Source organism: Candoia aspera, chromosome 10 (assembly GCF_035149785.1).
Source record: "Candoia aspera isolate rCanAsp1 chromosome 10, rCanAsp1.hap2, whole genome shotgun sequence".
Taxonomy (NCBI): domain Eukaryota; kingdom Metazoa; phylum Chordata; class Lepidosauria; order Squamata; family Boidae; genus Candoia; species Candoia aspera.
In genome coordinates, this window is record NC_086162.1 from 2,801,272 (window position 1) to 2,807,678 (window position 6,407).

The window sequence follows — 6,407 nt, forward strand, 5'->3', positions numbered from 1 at the left end:
TTGATCCTGTTGTGTCATGAGTACTCAGGAGGGGGCCTCTCTCCAGGGGGGAAAACGCATGCGTAGTACTGAGGAATTAAGCAGCCGTTCAAAGAGACACAGATCAGACCCACCTTAACTTTTGAGGTTTATCTGTCCGGGTTTTTCCCATGCTTCTTCAGTTTGTTAGGATTTTCTGTCTTATGTAGCAGTAATAAACACTAGAGACCTATTCCTTGTCTCAGCGTGATTCCTGACTGTTAGGACATGTTGGATCCGAGGAAGCGGACAGGATCCTCCAGATTGTGAATGCCACCACCTGTCAGTTAGATCCATGCCCCTCCTGGCTGGTGAAGGCAGCTCGGGAGGTTACGTGTGGTTGGGTCCAAGCAATGGTAAATAAATCCTTGAATGAGGGGGTGTTCCCAGTGGCCTTTAAGGAGGTACTGGTCCACCCCCTCCTCAAGAAGCCATCACTGGACCCAACTGCTGGACAGTTTTTGTCCAGTCTCCCACCTCCCCTTTTTGGGGAAGGTGGTTGAGAAGGTGGTGGTGTTACAACTCCAGAGGATTCTGGATGAAATGGATTATCTGGACCCCTTTCAGTCAGGTTTCAGGCCCGGTTATGGGACAGAAACATCATTGGTTGCACTTATGGATGATCTCTGGCAGGAGTGGGATGGGGGCAGTGCATCCATCCTTGCTCTCCTTGACTTCTCAGTGGCTTTCGATACCATCGACCATGGTATCCTTTTGGGACGGCTCAGGGAGTTGGGGGTGGGCGGCGTAGTTCTGCACTGGTTCACCACCTTCCTCCAGGGCCGATCCCAATCGGTGTTGATAGGAGAGGAGAGATCTGATCCTCAGCCCCTCCATTGTGGGGTGCTGCAGGGTTCAGTTCTCTCTCCTCTCTTATTTAACATCTACATGAAACCACTGGGTGAGATCATCCGTCACCACGGGATAAGGTATCATCAGTATGCCGATGATATTCAATTGTATATCTCCATCCTGGGTGAGGTAAAGTGATGCAGTGACTGCCCTTTCTCAGTGCCTGGGGGCTGTGGGGATCTGGATGGGGAACAACAGGCTTCAGCTGAACCCTGGTAGGACAGAGTGGCTGTGGATTGATGGTGCCTCGCCTTCCGGGAAATTGTCATCTTTAGTTCTGGATGGGGTTGCACTGCCCCAGACAGACTCAGTGCATAATCTGGGGGTTCTCCTGGACTCACAACTCCTGCTTGAAGAGCAGGTGGCAGTCGTGGCCAGGAGGGCCTTTGCGCAACTTCGGGTTGTGCACCAGTTACACCCGTTCCTGGAACGAGAAGCCCTCCGAACAGTCACTCACGCCCTGGTCATCTCCCATATGCGCTCTACATGGGGCTACCCTTGAAGAGTATCTGGAAGCTTCAGCTGGTCCAGAATGCAGCCACGTGGGCCATTTCTGGTGCCCCTAGGTCAGCACATATAACACCCTTGCTGCACGAGCTGCACTGGGTGCCAGTTTGCTTCCGGGTCCAATTCAAGTTGTTGGTTATCACCTTTAAAGCCCTACATGGCATGGGGCCAGGTTACCTGAGGGACCGTCTCATCCCTATTACATCGGCCCGCCCCACCCGATCATCTAGAGAGGGCATGTTACGGACCCCATCTGTAAGAGAATTTCATTTGGCGGGGTCCAGGAAACGCACCTTCTCTGCAGTGGCCCCCGCCCTTTGGAACATCTTGCCCCCGGAGGTGAGGCAGGCCCCTTCACTCCTGACCTTCCAGAAGGCCCTGAAGACTTGGTTCTGCCATCTCCCCTGGGGCAGGACAGTGGGTAACCATTCTTGGGGGTGGCTTGCACCCTAGAGACCCTCCCACCAGCTCGAAATTTTATACCCTCTTGGATTTTATATGTATTTATTGCATTTTATAATAATTGTTATGTGTTTGGTTTTATGAGATTTTAATGTTTAGGATTATAGTTGGATTTTATTGTAAACCGCCCAGAGTCCCTCTTTTGGGGGAGATGGGCAGTAATTAAATTTGAATAATAAATAAAATAATAAATATATAGAGCCAGTTTGGTCTAGTGGTTAAGGCTCCAGGCTAGAAACCAGGAGGCTGTGAGTTCTAGTCCCGTCTCAGGCATGAAAGCCAGCTGGGTGACCTTGGGCCAGTCCCTCCCTCTCAGCCCAAGAGCCAATCAGGCGTAGTAGGAGAGTTCTAGTCCCACCTGAGACATGAAAGCCAGCTGGGTGACCTTGGGCCAGTTCTGGGTTCAAGGTATAACCCAAACCCAAGAAATGGGTTAACTCAGGAACTAAATTAAGCCTGTGAAACCATCATCCCCTTGGTCAAAATTTTGGGACCAGGAAAACTTAAATTCCTGAAGTTCGCAAAGTGGTACTCCTCATCAGGCAGAACTAAAGTCATGTCACTTGTTGAACCTGTTTCTTTGACAAGAGTTTAAAAGGTGTTGAAGTAACGGAAGTGATGCAATATTTTGGCTAGGTTTGTGTAGTGCACTTACCTTAGTTACTGAATTAATACATTTTCTAAGTGGGTTCAAGTTTTATCAAACTGGTTTGGTCAACTGGCGCTGTGCAAACCCAGTGGCAGAAGTGTCCATTATACCTGCTGTGACAGTCATAGGCAACAGGCCAGTGGGCGGAGGGGGGGGCAATGGGCCATTCCCCTTCCTAAATTGTCCCCCAAAGGCTAACCTATCAATTCTGGTGTACCTTTCAGCTGGCTACAAGCTTGACGTGGCTGTTTGACATGGGTGGGTGCTGGAACAGAGGCTGAAGGCTCAATTTGTATCGTCCCCAGGGCAAATGCATCTTCTGTCCTGGGCTAGGCTTTGTGGAACATCCCTCCTCCATATTTCAGATGTGACTTGGTTTGAAGTGGGGAAAGGCTCCTGTGTGTCAGATGCAAACAGCAGAGGGTGGTTTGGGATGTAAGAATGAAAAAAAAACATCATTTAGAAAATCAGTGTCCAGCCATATTCCTCCTGCTGTCCACCACCGAGTGTGTGAGAGAAGGACCTGCCCACTGCATATTTCCTGTTAAGGGGGAAAAAATCTTTTGAATCTGGGATTGACTTGATGTTGCAGCCTTCTTCCTTCAGCAGAAGGCTCTAGAGGGAAGCCAATGACAGCCCCAGTACCAGGATCTTAACTTAAGGAATTCTCTAGACAGTTCATTAGAAGCTTAAAGAATCCATTTATTAAAATCCGATTACACACAAGACAGTTGCAAAGCTCTGCATAACGTTTTGGCGCCAAAGCATTCAAAGTAATTCCTTCTCTGTGACATCTTCCCTCCTCCCTGTCTGACAAACAAGCTCTTTCTCACTCCTGATCTTCTCCTCCCAGTCCAGGAGTCTTATCAGCTGGACCTTGGTTCTAACGGTTTGTGAAGGAATGTGCTGAAGCATTCTGAAAAAATGGCAAGACTGACTTTGGGAATGTGTGAATGAAAATGGACTGACCGCCCTTAGAAATCTACATTGTTGCTTAGCCTTCTTATAGTAGCAATTCCCCACTCCCTGCCCCGACAACTGAGTCAGACGTTGCCTGCTCCTGAAGTCTGTTGCCTTCCTGCTCCTGAAGTCTGGCACACTGGCAAGGCAGAAAGCGGGTGGTGGTGGGGGGCTGCAGGGAGATTCACTGGGGTTCTTGAAGGCCACTAGAGGGCCCCGGAAACCACAGAGCTGAAACGGTGCAAAGAAGACCAGGTGGCTCCAGGGCTAGACTGGGGGTGGGTGGGTATTTTTCTTGGTCTACTTGGAGGGAGGTGTTTGTTTTGATAGTTAAATACAGTTTCTGGATTTGCCTGTCGTGTCTAGGATGTACAAACAGCTTTGCAGAGACTCAAGCATTCTGTATCTTTATCAAAAACAGCAGCTTCCTTTCAAGATTTATTGCTTCCTATTGATTCCTCTCCCCCAAATTTATGTTAGCAGATGCAAGATGCAAATGCCCAGAGTAGAAGATTCACATGTTGCAGTAAGCCAGACATTTAGCAGCAGACTGAACGAAGTCAGCCATTGTGGATTGTGGGGAAACTCAACACTGCAAATCTAAGTATGCTACAAATGCATGCAGGGACAGATTAAAGCTCAGATATATTTTGCTGTGACACAATAAGAAGGAATTAGAGGTATTAATGCTATCCAACAAACACACTCAAACAGTGGGTACGTTCACACAACACACCAATTACTGAATTAACCCTTTTTTGGGTTTACACAATATATGGGATGTTCATACGAATGGCATTAGCAGCAGCAGACAGGTCTGCACTTGGGTTTTATCCCAGAAGATCCATTAAGCATGAAAATTATGTCTTTTTCATATAATGTCCTCATGATCACCAAGGATTAGGTGTCTGGGATTTGTAGAGAACCTGTCAGGCTCCCTTTGCATGCCTGTCTTAAAGCACTGCTATACATATCAGCCGAGGGAGAACAAACCTGTGTCAGCTTTGCAGATTTGCAACTTCACACGCACACAGAATGCTTCAGCACATTCCTTCACAAACCGTTAGAGCCAAGGTCCAGCTGATAAGACTCCTGGACTGGGAGGAGGAGATCAGGAGTGAGAAAGAGCTTGTTTGTCAGACAGGGAGGAGGGAAGATGTCACAGAGAAGGAATTACTTTGAATGCTTTGGCGCCAAAACGTTATGCAGAGCTTTGCAACTGTCTTGTGTGTAATCGGATTTTAATAAATGGATTCTTTAAGCTTCTAATGAACTGTCTGGAGAATTCCTTAAATTAAGATCCTGGTACTGGGGCCGTCACAGAACCATTGGCTTCCCTCTAGAGCCTTCTGCTGAAGGAAGGTGTGAAGAGGCAAAGGGTGTGTGTGCGTGTGTGCTGTGGATTGGTGGTGGTACCCCACATCAGAGGTGAAGGGACAGATCCAACGGAATCTCCCCATTCAGAGGTCCCGCAAACCAGCTAGAGGTGGTCCCACTTTCCCCTGAATTCTTGCAGTGACGCCTTCCTTCCTGTCTTCAGAAGGAAGCTTGACTTTTCCCGGTTCTGGGAGACCCCATGGCTGAGCCTGTCCTGGCAGGCATTTATGGGGGAATGGTCTGGATGGGAAGCCCCAGTGCTGCCTACAAGGCTCCAGGTGAGGCTGTCTAAGGGGAGCAGAGCTGCCTGCCTTGGTTGAATCCAGCCAAGGCCCAGGGCCAATTCAAGCAAAATTCAGCTTCCCAGTAAGATCCACTCATTCCTTAGCAAGCATTGGTTTGTTAGGCTTTTGACCCACTTTTTCTCCAAGGCAGTTTCCATGAGGATCTCCCTTTGTTTTCGGCACAGCCCCCCTTGTGAGGAGGCAGGGCCCAGAGCTCCAGAGAGGGGGACCTGCCATGGGTCTCTCCATGCCAGTGCTGTGGCAGGACTGCACTAGCTGCAGCTGTTGCTGGTGGACACCATTTAGAGTCACCTTGACTAGAGTGGGTTATAAATGCGCAAAAAGTAAAATAAAAACCCCAGCCACTACACCCTATAAGAGGCATGGGAAAGAGAAGAAGAGAGAGAAGCGTCGCAGGAGCGACTGAGCAAGAGAGTAAATAGAACTGCTGTGTTTGGGGGAAGCCTCTCTGGCTAAAATGAAGCAAGGGATTATTTGCTGGTTGCCTCTTTCTGAGAAGCAGCATTTTGGACTGCTGTAACTAAAGCTCTGCTCTTCCCCAGCCAAATAGGAAGGGTTTTGGGTGCTTGTTCAGCATGTGCCATGTAATTTCATGGCTAATTAAGCACATTATAATCCTTCTGGTCACATGTAGTCTTCAAACTGGATTAGACCAAAGCCCCATTGGGTCCACTTTTTAGTCCGTGACTGACAAGATGCGTTTGGGAAACAGGGCTGTTGTTAAGCAGGGCTGGTGTGCCAGAGCACCCCCCCCCCACGCCGCCGCCGCCGCCCCCGGTTTCCCCGTGCATGGAACCAAGCAGCCTTTTTCCTGAGTGCCACTGAGGCCACAAGCCCTGGCTGGTCTGTGGTGGTTGGGGGATCGGTCAGTCGAGGCTGGCAATGCAGGGCGCCTCCTCCCAGGGAGATTCCAGCAGGGGGAGGGGAGGGGGGGTACAAGCCTGGGAACGCTTCTCCCATCAGGAATAACGGGGGGCCGGGGAGTCTAGGACTGAGAGGATGTAGACCATTTGTAAAAGTAAGTGAACCTGTGTAAAACCCCTTTTTTAGTTATTCAATAGAGGCCCATTTGTTCCACTGTTTCTGTGTTGACCAAGATCTCCGCCCCCGCCCCTCCACCAGAAAAGGCATTTGCTTCTGGCAGCAAAGCACAACCGCCATAAAAGACCCTAAAATCAGCAGGTGATGCGACACAGCCTTCTCTTCCAGGAATGGGTCCCAATCTTGGCCGTTGGTGGCCCCGGGCTGTCTGGGTCTCGTTTCATCCCTCTGCGTGA